General features: G+C 37.4%; 1 protein-coding gene across 1 annotated transcript in view; it reads left to right on the forward strand.

Annotated features, from left to right (window-relative positions):
* The window catches only part of TCP11 (t-complex 11), a 63,676-nt gene that overhangs the window by 18,001 nt on the left and 30,461 nt on the right, over window positions 1–15,214 (forward strand). The gene's annotated exons all lie outside the window — the stretch shown is intronic.

Below are 15,214 nucleotides of genomic sequence, written 5' to 3' on the forward strand. Positions count from 1 at the left end.
GTCTCAGTTTCCCCTGTTTTGCACCTTCACACACAGTTGTAAACACCAAATTAGTAAAATTGATAAATAGGCAGCACTTTGAAAACCTTACAGTACTATATAAATGCTAGCTACTTGTAGAATAAAGGGATTTCGTGAGTAGTTTAGCACTTGGATACAGAAGGGGATGATCCATGAACTACTTCCTCCTCCCCCTTTCCCCACAGTTGGAGGAGATCTTTAAATTCATATTATCTGGGAGCATAAAAAAAGACTAGGACCATCTCCAGTCATCCTGATCTCTATCTGGCCACTGGACTCAAATGACTCCAAAAGAGAAAATGAGGTAGGTGACCTTGCCCAGCCCTCCCTCACTTAAATCCACTTCACTTGCAGTCATGGCATCCCCTCCTGATGTCATGGTCCTCTTCAAGAACAAAAGACAAACAACAACAACAATATGGGAGCAAAAATTCTATACTTGGGACATCTGGGTGGCAAGTAGATAGATAGAGCATGGGTCCTGCACTCAGGTGGACCTGAGTCACGTTTCCACACTTGAAACTTACTAGCTCTGCTAATCACTTAACCCTGATTGCCTTGCGAAACAAAAAAATTATATTTTGCTCCCTGCAATGGAAAGTTATCTTTTCAACACCAAATTTGTTTTCTAGGGGTAGTCCAAATCACAGTGGTCCTGTAAGTCTGAGAGAGATTTATGTAGGACCTGTAGGAAAGAAGGATTTCTTTAGATTGTTAAGTATTGCCCCATTTGCAACTCTAAATTAAATTCCTTTCTGAGGGAAACTGTGAATACATTATATATATATTTTCCTATCTGCTCACAGGTTCCATTGAGTTCTTTGAATCCTTTACATTTTTCTGTGTGGGTGAGATAAAAAACTATCCTCTGCCTGTTACACATTTGTCACCTTAAGTGCTTGAGCAGAAAATGGAGCCCTTTACACATATTTGTGAAAACCTATGCATGAGCTAAACAAACATGGGCTACATTCAGAGTTTCTCAGAGGGAGATATTGGGTGAGGAGGTAGGGAGAAAAGAGATTCATTTATTAAGTGCCTAACATACGCCACTGTGCTATGTGCTTTATAAATACCACTGTATGCAGGCATAATGAGCCAAAGAGAATAAGACCTTTTGGGGTCAGCCCCTGAGATTGAACTTGGTTCTTGTGTGCCTAAGAAGGCTCCGGGCTCTGGACTATATCTAAAAATTTAATAAATGCATAGTAAAATTTTTAATAAAGTGAGTTTGTTTTAGACATGTTCATCTTTTTAAAACACCTAAATGTGTGGGATTAGAACTTGAGAAAGGTAAGAGCTGGTGATATAGTTATGGGAGGAATTATGTATGCTCTATAAGAACAGGGATTACACAGAAGAACTGGAGTTGATTATTGAACATAAAAATAGATAATTTTGATTATATTAAGTTAAAAAGTCTTTGTACAAACAAAACTAATGCAGACAAAATTAGAAGGGAAGCAATAAACTGGGAAAACATTTTTACATTCCAAGGGTTCTGATAAAGGCCTCATTTCCAAAATATATTGAGAACTGACTCAAATTTATAAGAATTCAAGCTATTCTCCAATTGATAAATGGTCGGGACAGCTAGGTGGCGCAAGTGGATAGAGCACCAGCCTTGAATTCAGGAGGATCCGAGTTCAAATGTGATCTCAGACACTTAATATTTCCTAGCTGTGTGACCCTGCGCAAGTCACTTAACCCCAGCTTCAGAAAAAAAAAAAGATAAATGGTCAAAGGACATGAACAAATAATTTTCAGATAAGGAAATTGAAACCATTTCTAGTCATATGAGTGTTCCAAATCATTATTGATCAGAGAAAAGCAAATTAAGACAACTCTGAGAAATATCTGCCAGTTAAAAAGAACAATTCTATGTCACAAAACCAAGAGAGAATTCTAAATAGAAAAGGGGTGGTCAATAGTGTAAAATTAAATAAGAAGTCAAGAAAAATAAAGAGATAGTTAAATAAATTGATTGTGGACGCATGAGAAGCTTTGTGATATGCTCAAATTTTTATAGGCTCATAAATTCATAGTGTGGAAGCTTCAACAGAACTCAGAGATAATTTAATGCAATTTCTTCACTTTACAGATAAAGAAACAGACCATGGCTTGTCTGAGATCACACAGATAATAAATGGCAAAGGTTGAATTTGAACCCAATTTCTCTGACTACAAAGTTAGAGCTTTGTCCACTTTTGGTGGAGTCAAACTTGTGGCCAGAAAAAAATCTCCAATGCCAGGTCAACTAAATTAAAACATAATTTGAAAATATTTTTCTTAAATAAGTAAAAAATATAATTTAGATAATGTTCATTTGTGATTTTCTAAGTCAATATGAAGCACACAGTAATCTGTTTTCTATTTGAATTTGACACCACTATATTAGACTCTGTGATATCCATATAATTTTTGTACATGCTATTTTTAATTAATTAATTAATTAATCTATTTATTTATTTATCTATCTATCTATCTATCTATCTATCTATTTATTTATTTTTATTTACTTATTTATTTATTTGTTTGTTTATTTATTTATTTAATTATTTTTCTGGAAGCAATTGGGGTTAAGTAACTTTCCCAGGGTCACACATCCAGGAAGTGTTAAGTGTCTGAGACCAAATTTGAACTGAGGTTCTCCTGACTTAGGTGCTCTATCCACTGCGCCACCTAGCTGCCCCTTATACGTGCTATTTTAAAAGAATATGTTAGGGGAAAAAACAAATTAGAGGCAAATAAGAAAGGATGAATACCAAATGTTATCTCTTATAAAGATAATTAGAGGTAGGGCAGTTAAAGCTTTCAATGATCTGAGGATTGAGAAAAAAAATTCAGCATGACAAAAAAGTCTTATTTTTATAAAAATAACAAGGAAGGCATAGGATTGTTGATTTGGACAAAGAGGAAAGAGAGATGGAGACAGAAAGAAACACACACACGTAGAAAAACAAAGAGAGACAGACAAAAAGACAACACAGAGAGACAGGAATACAGAGAGAGATAGAGACAGAGACAGAAAGAGTCAGACAGGCAGACAGACTGAGGAAGGAGGAGGGGAGGAAAAGGAGGAAAAGATAAAGACAGAGACAAACAAATGGAAACAGAGAATTGGGGGAGGAAGAGAAGGAGAGAGACAGAGACAGAGAGAGACGGAGACAGAGAGAGAAAACAGAGACAGAGAGAAACAGAGAGACAGACAGAGAGAGAGAGAGAGACAGAGACAGAGACAGAGACAGAGAGAGACAGAGAGAGACAGAGAGAGACAGAGACAGAGACAGAGAGAGACAGAGACAGAGACAGAGAGAGAGACAGAGAGAGAGAGGTGGAGGGAGGAAGGAAAGGGTTCTTCTCTATCAAGGAGAATGATCCTCAGACTGAAAAGGTTTGAATAATGATATTTAAAAAGGAATGGAAACCCAAGATAAGGGAGAAGATAGTAAGAAAATACCTAGCCTTTCTCAATAAGGGCAAATCACTATGCAACAACAAATATAATAACAGGTTACAAGAAGAAATGTCAATGTATCTACTCAGCTACTGGTGGTAAGATTCACTCAGTGAATTTGATGTCCATCCTTGGCAGCATTTGAGAGTGTATTCTGAGTCAGATGATTTGTGAACATTTGGAAAGAGAACCATCATCATTGTGAGCCAAAGTGCATTCACTGAGAATGAGTCATGCCAGACTAACCCAATTTCCTTCTTAGTCTTTGGTAGCTTGGGCTATTAGATCATAGATATGTCTGATGAGATTTCATCAAGAAATTGGATAGTCTCTTACAGTGTCCTAGTGAATGCAATAGAGAGATGTACACTGGATGGCAGTGGATTGATAACTGGTCAAACAACCAGATCCAAAATCATGATTCTTTCAACAAACTGAATCCCCTAGATATTTATTAACTATAGTCAGCCTCGTAGCAATGGATTGGAGTCAGAGGTTCTGAGTTTGAATCTCTCCTCTGACATTTAATTCCTATATGACCTCACTTACAGTCTAATGGGGGAAAGTCTAAAAAAAGTGTAAGGGAAAAGTGTAAGGGTTGGGGGGGATGGGAGATGGTAAAGAAATCAGGAAAGTTCCAGAGTAATGCAGTCAGGACTCCTAATAGGGCCTCTCTCCCTCCTCCCAACAGAACTGACTCTTGGACCAGGAGCTCTGAAAGAGGAGCATTCACCTTTTCTTATGCAGGATCAGGTGACTCAATTACATTCCAGCCAGTTCCAAAACATGTGGCTACTTTTTATAGTGGCAAAAACTGAGTGGATGCTCATCAGTTGGGGAATGGATGAGTAAGTTAGGGTATATAAATGTTATGGAATATTATTGTTCTGTAAGAAATGACCAGGATGAATACAGAGAGGCCTGGAGAGACTTACATCAACTGATGCTGAGCGAAACGAGCAGAACCAGGAAATGGCTGTACATGTCAATAACAAGATTATATGAGGATCAATTCTGATGGACGTGGCTCTTTTCAACAATGAGGTGATTCAGACTAGTTCCAATTGTTCAGTAATGAAGAGCACCATCTACACCTAAAGAGAGAAACGTGGGAACTGAGTGTGGACCACAACATAGCATTCTCACTCTTTTTGTTGTTTTTTGCTGGCATTTTGTTTCTCTTTTATCCCCTTTTTGATCTGATTTTTCTTGTGCAGCATAATTGTGGAAATATGTATAGAAGAATTGCACGTGTTTAACATATATTGGATTGTTTGTGTCTAGGAGAGGGGTTAAGGGAAAGGTAGGGAAAAATTTGGAAAACAAGGTTTTACAAGAGTGAATGTTGGAAATTATCTATGCATATGTTTTGAAAACAAAAAGCTTTAGTTAAAAAATGTAGCTGTCTGATTATCTTCAGCCTTTGTCCCTCCCCCACTCTGGTTTCATATACACATACATATAGATAGATACACATATATACATACATTATATATATATATATATATATATATATATATATATATATATATATATATATATATACACATGTGGGTACATCTTTTCCCTATTAAAATTAAAAGGCTTGCTTCTATGTGTATCTTCAGCACTTAGGCCTACTTCATCTCCAGATCAGGCCACCTGCCTTTGACATCTTGGCTCCTGAGACTTCCTAGGGTGCCTTGTGTCAGCTCTAGATGTGTATCTCTTAGCCTGTCTTCAGCCCAGGACCTTCTATGGTCCTAGGACCAGACCATCTCAAATCATCAGTTCCTGACTTCTATCCTAGCTCCACAAAGCTGCTTTTTTGCTTGCTTCTGCCAGCCAGGAGATTAACTAACACTTGGACATAACAGAGCACCTTATCACCTGCCACAAATTTGGGCCTTGACAGACTATCTTGATAAAAGGCCTGGAGTAGTCTAATCATGTGTCTACCTCACCAGACTTCCCTCCAGCTTGGACTCATTCATTCCTCAATGGTTACCATACTTCTAACCCCTCATCTTCTTCCCTCATCAGTGATTCTTCAATCCCCAATTATTATTGTACAAACTCCATTTCTCATCTCCTACTCCCAATCCCTTATTCCCATTTCCTAGCAAACTTATTCCCTTGCATTGTGCTCTCTTATAAAATCTGTTGGATTGAAAAAGGGAGCGATCTGAGGCAGTAGACCACTTAGAAAGCTAGTTTAGTAATCCAGGAGAGAGATGATGAGGTACTATCCTGTGTTGTGTCCTGCTTTCTAGAGCCCCCACGTTGGGATGACAAAATGTACCGTTTCTTTCTAGAGCCCCCACACTGGAATGATTAAGAAATATATTCTTAGTGGAGAAGTGATGAGGTGGGACTCCTGAGGATGGTGGGAAAATGGAGTCTGTTTATTTCAAGGACTTTCCTCTTTTTATAATGTAACAAAAACAACAATGAGCCCGTAGGACCACATAAACAACTTGCTATTGTATGTAGTTTGCCACCTGGTATCACTCTGCTTCAATCACAACACAGGTTGTCACTGCCCCCTAACTTCTCAGGAAGGCCGAGAGCCCTTAGGGGATATGGGGAGCTGAACCAGACATTGTTAGCAGGTTCTCTCTGGGGTGAAGGGTCCTATACTCACCCAGAGTTTCCCCACTCACTGTGACCCTCTACAATCCTGGGGTTGTGGCTGTGAGAAGTATACATATACAAGAAATGTTGAGAAGGTTGAAACTACAAGATTTCACACTTAATTGGATATGTGGGGTGATAGGTAGTTCAAGATAATATTTAGTGATGCCTTCAATAATAACAGATAAGTTGGGAGTGGAAGAATTCTGGGATAGAGGGGAAGAAAACAAATTGTTTTGGACATGTTGAATTTGAGATGCCTACATGATATCCAGTTCAAAATGTACAATAAAGAGAGGATGATAACTGAAGAGATAAGACAGAGCCTGGGTATAGTACTGAGAATCATCAGAAGAGATGACGCTTGAAGCCATGAGCCCCTAAGAAAATCACTAAGTGAGGTAGCTAAAAGGAGATAGATAAAGGCCCATCTTAGCCTTGGAATTATTCATTACTAATGGGAAGCACATGGATGAAGATTAGCAAAGGAGACTGAATAGGAACAGTCATATATCAAGGAAACCAACCATTCTGGAGAGCAATATGGAACTATGCTCAAAGAGTTATCAAACTGTGCATACCCTTTGATCTAGCAGTGCTACTACTGGGACTGTGTCCTAAATGATGAGGTCTAGAATTGGGGTACCTAAATGAAATTAGGGTTTGAGGTCTAGTGACAGGTTTGGGGTACAGGGAGTCATAGAGCTCCCGTGCAACCCCTTTAGATTCAGCGCAAGGAGAGGATGAGTTAAATGAGGTCTAGTAGCAGCACAAGAGTCCCCTGTAAAGGAATTTACAGATCCGAAAACCTAGATTGATAAAAGAGGTTTATTTTGGGGTTTGGAAGTAAGGTTAAAGTCTAGTTAGTAAAAGGTGAAGGTAGAGATAAGAGGGCACCAGAAATATTATTCCAGTGGACAGAGACCCTTGGCATGCCAGGTGTAAGGCTGGCATGTTTGGAACTCCTGCAAAGAGAGAGCTCCAGTTTGGCTCTTTTACAATGAGACATTTAGCTAAAGGGGTCTGTGGGTGGAGTCCCAAGTTGGCTCCTTGCTGGGTAATATTCAGGGCTAGAATTTGCTTGGTGGGGGTTGGGAAACCTGAGCAGATCATTAGAATGGGGGATGAGAGAGCCTGGATATTTCCTATTGGAATTCAAAGAGATCCTTTTGGCCAGGGTTTTGAATCAAAGGTCCTAGCTTCTTCAATTAATAATGCATCAGCTAGGAGGGTCTAGGAATCAGAAAAGGTATAAATCAATCTGAAAGGACTAGTTTTTTAAAGGGACCACAACCCGCAACAAACTGAAAGAAGACTATTGGATTTAGCAATTAGAAACAGCTTCAGTTTATTGGTGGGTACAGAAGTAAGATGATACAAAATTGAGAGGAAAGGAAAGAAAGGGAGGGGAGAAAGAAAAAATAAAGAAATTTATAAGATAACTATTTTATATTTAAAAGGAATAGCAGTTGCACATAATAGATTTCCAGTTTCATATGCAATCATATTTTATTTATACTATGTTATAAAAATTTTTGTTTTATTCCATAATGTAAAAATAAAATTAGGTGGAATTTTTAAAAAGTATCGACAAGTGTAGATGATTTTTCTATCAGTTTGGTTGTAAAAGAGAGAAGATGGCCATTTGAAGAGATGGAAGGGTCAAATAAAGATTTCTTAAATATGGAAGAGGTAGGAAGTCTGGAATAAAGGGATGTCTGAATTAAAATAGCATTTATTGAGCATTTATTATGTGCCAAACACTGTGTTAAGTAAATACAAAAGCAAGCATTCCCTTTCCTCAGCAAATTCACATTCTATTAGGAGGAGACAAGACACATAAGGGCACCCCATTTATGTCTAGAAAGAAAAATGTTAATTTGGAAAGTTGCAAGATAATGAATGGAATGATAGGGAATAGATTGAAACATTCTTTCCAAGAGCAATGACAGAGTTGGTTTGATTATGATTCAAAAGCTAAGTTGGAAGATGTAAAGGGATGCAAGGGTACTCAAAGTGCAAAGCAAAAGGAGGCCTGGCTAGGCCAGTGGGTAACAGAGGAAATCACTAATTTGGAAAGTGGAGCCAAAAGGTAAATTTTTCCCAACATGAAAGGATTAAATACTCTCTGAGCATGGCTTCTGGTACTTGTGGGCAAGACTGCTGGGAAGGAGTCAGTGAATAGGGAAAATTGAAGATAAATGAGAGGGGATAATTCAAGAAACATTGACACAAATAGAGTAGTTGGCTTTGGCAAGGAGAAGTTCTCTCTCTTTCTTTGAGACTGAAGCAAGGTAAGAAAGAATAGGGGATATTTGAAGTACAGAATTAGGGAGCAAGGGGCCAAAATTTCCAAGGAGAGAATAACTCTGACTTGAAGCCTGTAACATTTGCATAAGACTCTCTCCTCATTGATAGGGCAACTAGATAGTACTGAAGAGAGAAAATTTTAAACAGATTAATATAGAAAGTCAATTAAGCTTTGGGATAAGAATTCACCATTTGACAAAAATTGGAAATTAGTATGGCAGAAACCAGGCATTGACCCACACTTAACACCATACACCAAGATAAGATAAAAATGGGTCCATGATCTAGGCATAAGGAATGAGATTATAAATAAATTAGAAGAACATAGGATAATTTACCTCTCAGACCTGTGGAGCACAAAGGAATTTGTGACCAAAGAAGAACTAGAAATCATTATTGATCATAAAATAGAAAATTTTGATTATATCAAGGTAAAAAATTTTTGTACAAACAAAACTAATGCAGACAAGATTAGAATGGAAGCAATAAACTGGGAAAATATTTTTGCAGTCAAAGGTTCTGATAAAGGCCTAATTTCCAAAATATGCAGAGAACTTACTCTAATGTATAAAAAATCAAGCCATTCTCCAGTTGATAAATGGTCAAAGATATGAAGACAATTTTCAGATGAAGAAATTGAAACTATTTCTAGTCATATGAAAAGGTGCTCCAAATCATTATTGATCAGAGAAATGCAAATTAAGACAACTCTGAGATACTACTACACACTTGTTAGATTGGCCAATGACAATATTGGAGGGGATGTGGAAAACTAGAACACTGATTCATTGTTGGTAGAATTGTGAGTGAATCCAACCATTATGGAGGATGATTTGGAACTATGCTCAAAAAGTTATTAAACTGTGCATACCCTTTGATCCAACAGTATTACTACTGGGCCCCAAGAGATCTTAATAAAGAGAAAGGGATCTGTATGTGCAAGAATGTGGCAGCCCTCTTTGCAGTGGCTAGAAACTGGAAATTGAATGAATGCCCATCAATTGGAGAGTGGCTAAATAAATTGTGGTATATGAATGTTATGGAATATTATTGTGATAAGAAATGACCAGCAGGATGATTTCAGAAAGATCTGGAGAGACTTACATGAACTGAAGCTAAGTGAAATGAGCAGGACCAGGAGATCATTATACACTTCAACAACAATACTATATGATGATCAATTCTGATGGATGTGGCCCTCTTCAACAATGAGATGAACCAAATCAGTTCTAATAGAGCAGTAATGAACTGAACCAGCTACACCCAGCAAAAGAACTCTGGGAAATGAGTGTGAACCTCAACATAGCATTTCTACTCTGTCTGTTTTTCTTTGCTTGCATTTGTTTTTTCTCAGGTTATTTTTATATTCTTTCTAAATCCAATTTTTCTTGTGCAGCAAGATAACTGTATAAATATGTATACATACATTGTATTTAACATATACTTTAACATATTTAACATGTATTGGACTACCTGCCATCTCAGGGAGGGGCTGGGGGAAAGGAAGGGAAAAGTTGGAACAGAAGGTTTCGCAAGGGTCAATGATGAAAAATTACCTATGCATATGTGTTGTAAATAAAAACTTATAAATATTTTTAAAACTGAAAAGAAAAAGAAAAGAAAAAAGAAAAAAACAATGGGGCTCCCATTAAGTAGAGTTATGTCCTTGAATATACATATAGTTCCTTGATTTGATCACACACACACACACATATACATATATATATGTATATATATATCTTATGTGTGCTTTGTGTTTGTGTCTGTATGTATGCATACCCCCCATATATATATATACATATATATAATAGTTGTAGTAGGTTTTTCCTGATAAATATTAAAATTTTAAACTTAAAAAAAAAGAAAATCAATTAAGCTTGAAGAATTGATGTATTGGCATACGGGCTCAAATGAGATTATTGTTTTTCCAGTCATTCAAACTTTTTGTGACCTCATTTTGGGATTTTCTTGGCAAAAATACTGAAGTAGTTTGCCATTTCCTTCTCTAGCTCATTTTACAGATGAGGCACTGAGGCAAATGGTATTAAATGACTTGCTCAGGGTCATAAAGAATAGTATCTGAGACCAGATTAAAACTCAGGAAGATGAGTCTTTCTGATTCTAAGTCCAATGCTCTATCCACTGCAACACATAGGCACCCTCCTCATTGAGATTAGACATTAAAATTTTGTGGTGAACCAAATCAGTATCAAGTTGTGACTTCCTCAGTTTTCAGCAGCATTCCAATTGTCTATGTAAAGAACTTTGGAATTCTTTGCATGACACAGAAGATGCTGTCAAAGGACCTCCCAGCCTGGCCAGCCCACATCAAAGAAGGTGCTGTGTTCTATGAGCAAAGCAGAGTTGCTGTAGTTCAAAAGAAACACGAGGTACAAGAATTTAGAAACATCCCTACCCAAATGTTCATATGGAATATTTGTGCCCAACCTGTAGCAGAGCATTCTATTGGTCTGATCAGCCATAGTCAAACACACTGTAACTTGTCTCTAACATAGTGATATCATTTTGGTCTCCTTTGAAAATTAAGGACAACAACCAGCCTCTTTTGAAGAGAAATGAGTAATTCAGACCAGGATTTGGAAAGAGATAAATGATAAGACAAGGGGACAATGAATTTGAGAGTTAAAGACAGTATTAAGTTAAACTAACTAAATATTATTTAAAAATTGAGGGGGGCAATAAAGGTTAAGGGACTTGTCTAGAGTCACACAGATAGTTAGGGTCTGAGGTCAGATTTGAACTCAGATCTTTTTGACTCCAGAACCAGTTCTCTGTTCAATGTACTATCTGGCAACCATAATATCACCAATATTTCAAAGGGAGATAAGGAAGGTCAGAGCTGGGTGATGGATTGGGAAAGCATTGCTGGAGTGGTCTGACTAAGTTACAATAAGCAGAAAGAATAGTTTTAGGAGATGAGAGCACCAAAGATATTGGAATCCTCATATACAAGGGTTTGGGGGGGAGTGGAGAGGGAGTCTGTGAGCCAGGTATTTAACTCATTGAGAAAGGAAGGAAAATGATCTTGGGGGTTAGTAGATACCTGCCATTGAGATCTCGAGGAGGTGATATATCTGGGAAGAGTGAACCTGGAAGGAGAGGATGCTGAATGGAGGAAGTAGAGGATGTAGAAGAAGTAGCAGAAGGGTCTGGAAGCTGCAGGATGCCCACTTCTCCTCTTCATCTAGTTTGTATGTTAGGGATAATTGAGAGATGGAGAGGAAAGACATATCAAATAAAGGAGAAGGTGACCAGGGATTTGATATCTTCTTGGGAGGGAGGTAGCATACTATGACGCAAGATATGGAACAAGGAGTATGAGAGGAAAAGGTCTAAAATGAAAAAAAGAATTCAGTTCCAACGGCTTACTGGAAGAGAAGAACACAGTAAGAAAAGGACACGGATGGAGATAAGAGAGCAAGAAGTCAAAGTAGAAAGGAGATTTTGCCTAGATAAACAGGGCTCAAAGAAAGTGTACTAAATATACTCAGTAACTTTAATCCTAGTGACTTTTACACAGCTCTGGCTCATAGTAAGTGCTTAATAAATGTTTGTTGACTTCACCTGAAATCATAGCACAAAAGATTACCATACTCTTTCTAGTATTAAGAGGAGCTGTGTCCAAGGATCCAGTCTGGATGCCTATTTTCCCACCTCAAGATTGGGGTGGGAAGGGAAGAGTGGTGGAGGTGAAAGTCCCGGGCCTGAGTTGGTCCAGGGTGGGAAGGAAGTGTGATAGTGATAAGCCTAGTGACTGAATTCTTGATGGTTTGGGGGAGTTTAGTTTACTTGCCCTTTGTCATCAGAAAAGACAAGATTTAATGTGTGCTTTATGTTTGAGTTGGCAGTAGTGAATGGACATAGGTCATTTGAATTATTATTTAGTCATTTCAGTTGTCAGACTCTTTGTAGTTTCATTTGGGGTTTTCTTGGCAAAGATAGTTGAATGGTTAGCCATTTTCTCCAGCTCACTCAATAAATGAGAAAACTAAAGCAAACAGGGTTAAGTGACTTGCCCAGGGTTACAGTTATTGTTTAAGATTATATTTGAACTCAGTAAGATGAGACTTCCTGACTGATGTTCTACCCACTGTAGCACCAAATACTCACTCAATTGTCATCAGGACTTTTCAGAGGAGGAATCCCAAAAGAGACAGTGAGCTTTCAATAGAAGCAAACCCCCAAACATGTTACTTAATTTCTAGCACCTATAATCCTGAAGACTTCAAAAAGCAGATTCTCCCCTGAGATTGGAAAGCTGATTAGTCATTCTTTCTCTTCTTCATTGAGATCTTAACTCATTCCCAAAGAACTCTTTAACTCTTGAGTATTCTTTGTTCTGTTCTAATCTGTATCAATTTTCCTATTTCTTTTTATTGCTTACTTTGATAAAGATACTAGTTATTTGTCATTATTTTTTGTGTAACCAAGGGCATAGTACTAAGAATAATAGGAGAATACTTCTTAGTAATTACTAAGTAATGGGAGACTAATACTAAAGAGAAGGAAGCTAAAAGGGATTAAAAGAAACATTAACCAATGGGGTAGGAGTAAGGGGGTGGGGGGAAAGAATGGAAATTTTTGTCTAAAAGTGTGTTTCATATTTTTAAGGGAAATGAGAGAATAATTATTTTGATGGAAGCATATAATTTTAGATCTAGAAGGAATCTAGAAATCATCCAAGGTCACATTTCTCCTGTTACTGTTCTTATTTGCTTCGGTTTCTTCATCTGTCAAATGTGTTGGACAAGGAAATGGCAAACCATTCCAGCATCTTTGTCAAAAAACAAACAAAAAAAATCCTTTCAAAATAAAACCAAGAAGGATCATAAACAACTGAACAACAACAACCTGGGGCATAATTTGAACCCAAATCCTCCTGACTTCATTGCAGCTCGATTACACTGCCTCTCAAGATCAAATATTTGCCAAAAAACAAAAGAAAATTATTTTGATGTATGTGACTCTTTAAGACAGCCAGTCCTAGACTTTAATGAAGTCAATCTCAGTTTATATGACTCCTGATGGTTCCATTTAAATGTCCCATCTTGTATTTACAAGTTCCTGTCAGTTTAGTTAGCAATTTGTCTTCTGGAATTCACCAGAATGTTTAACTTAGTCCCTTATTTTTTCCACTCCAAATTCTAACATTCTAGTGTATTTTTTTCCTCTTGTTCAGAAAATGTAAATATTTATTTATAGTATTAACTTTTATTCTTGGTATGGTTCTGGGTTTCATAGTGACCTTTTTAGAGCAGTTGGCAGTTTGCAAAGCATTGCCCTCCCAGTGATTGAGAAGTAGATAGCACCAGGACTCTGTGTTCTTCTGTTTTTGGTTATTAACATTATCTCAGGTGGTTCCCAGGAGGCAGCACTAGAGTCAAGAAGTTCACCTTTTTTTTTTTTTTTTTTTTTTTTTTAAACCAAGTGACCTTATAGAAATCAAATTTTGGGATCCTCCATTTCTTCCTTTGTAAAATTATGATTTTGGGTTATATGATCTCCAACTTCTCTATCATCTCTATCATTCTACAATTTTGTGACTATCTCTTAATAGCTTGCCTTATAGCCATTTGACTATGGTCATATCACCCTTTTGGCAGTTAAGTGGCACAGTGAATAGAGTGCCAGGTCTGGAGTTAGGATCTGAGTTTAAATGCAGTCTCAGATATTTACTAATTATGGGACTCTAGGCAAGTCACTTCACCCTATTTGTCTCAGTTTCCTCATCTGTAAAATGAGCTGAAGAAGGAAATGGCAAAACACTCCAGTGTCTTTGCCAAGAAAATCCTCAAACACAAATGAAAAACTACTCAATAACAATATCACCCTTTGAACCTCATTTTCCTCATAAGTAAAATGGAGATAAGAGAATGTTCACTAACTAACTAAAGGGCAAGCAAGACTTTCTCTGCAGCACTCTGCATAGTTGATCACTTCTGGTCCCCTACTCTTTGAATTTTGGGGACATTGTTCTCTATTAATTCTCTTTCTACCTGACTGGCAAGAAGAATGACACATTCCCCTTCAGTTTCCTCTGCTGGATCATTAAGTGTGCCTCAAGGCTCGGCCCTGGGCCCTCTTCTCTCTCCTCACTCTTTCACTTGACCTCAAGGAGTTAAATTATTCCAGATGTGTATATCTAGGGATGGCAGCTTCTATTGCCTCCCAAGTACCAGTTGAATTTTCAGTGTGAGCATTTACCCTTCAGAAACCAGCACATTTTACAAATCAGGACCTATTATCTTGTGGCTTGTCTAGACTTACAAGCATGAAGGAACCAATGTCAATAATGCAGATTAAATGAGGGTGTGAATTTTCAGAGAGATGGTTGATAAAAATTCCATGCTGCTATTTGTATCCAACCATCCTTTCATTTTAAGAATTAACATTAACATCCTCAAATGTTTATTAAGCATTTCTAACAGGATGTTCATAGACATCTCAAATTCAACCTCAAAAATGTCTATAGAGGTCTGTCCCGCACATATAGTATAGGGCCATCATTGTATGACTCAAAGGAAGGCAGAATAGATATCTGTAGTCTCTTTATTCCTTACCTTTTTCCAAGGGAGAAATTTAATTCCTAACATGAAAGGAAGAAGTTGAAGTAAATATTGGCCAATCTACTCTCTTCAGAGAACTAGGAGCACTAGGGCTCCTGTAAATAATATTAGTCTAGGGGATGTAGTTTTTAGGTTTTTTCCTTTTATTTAATATTTTATTTTCCCCCCAATTACATGTAAAACATTTTTTTAACATTTGTTTTTAAAACTTTGAGTTCCAGATTCT

This window comes from Sminthopsis crassicaudata, chromosome 4 (assembly GCF_048593235.1).
Source record: "Sminthopsis crassicaudata isolate SCR6 chromosome 4, ASM4859323v1, whole genome shotgun sequence".
Taxonomy (NCBI): Eukaryota; Metazoa; Chordata; class Mammalia; order Dasyuromorphia; family Dasyuridae; genus Sminthopsis; species Sminthopsis crassicaudata.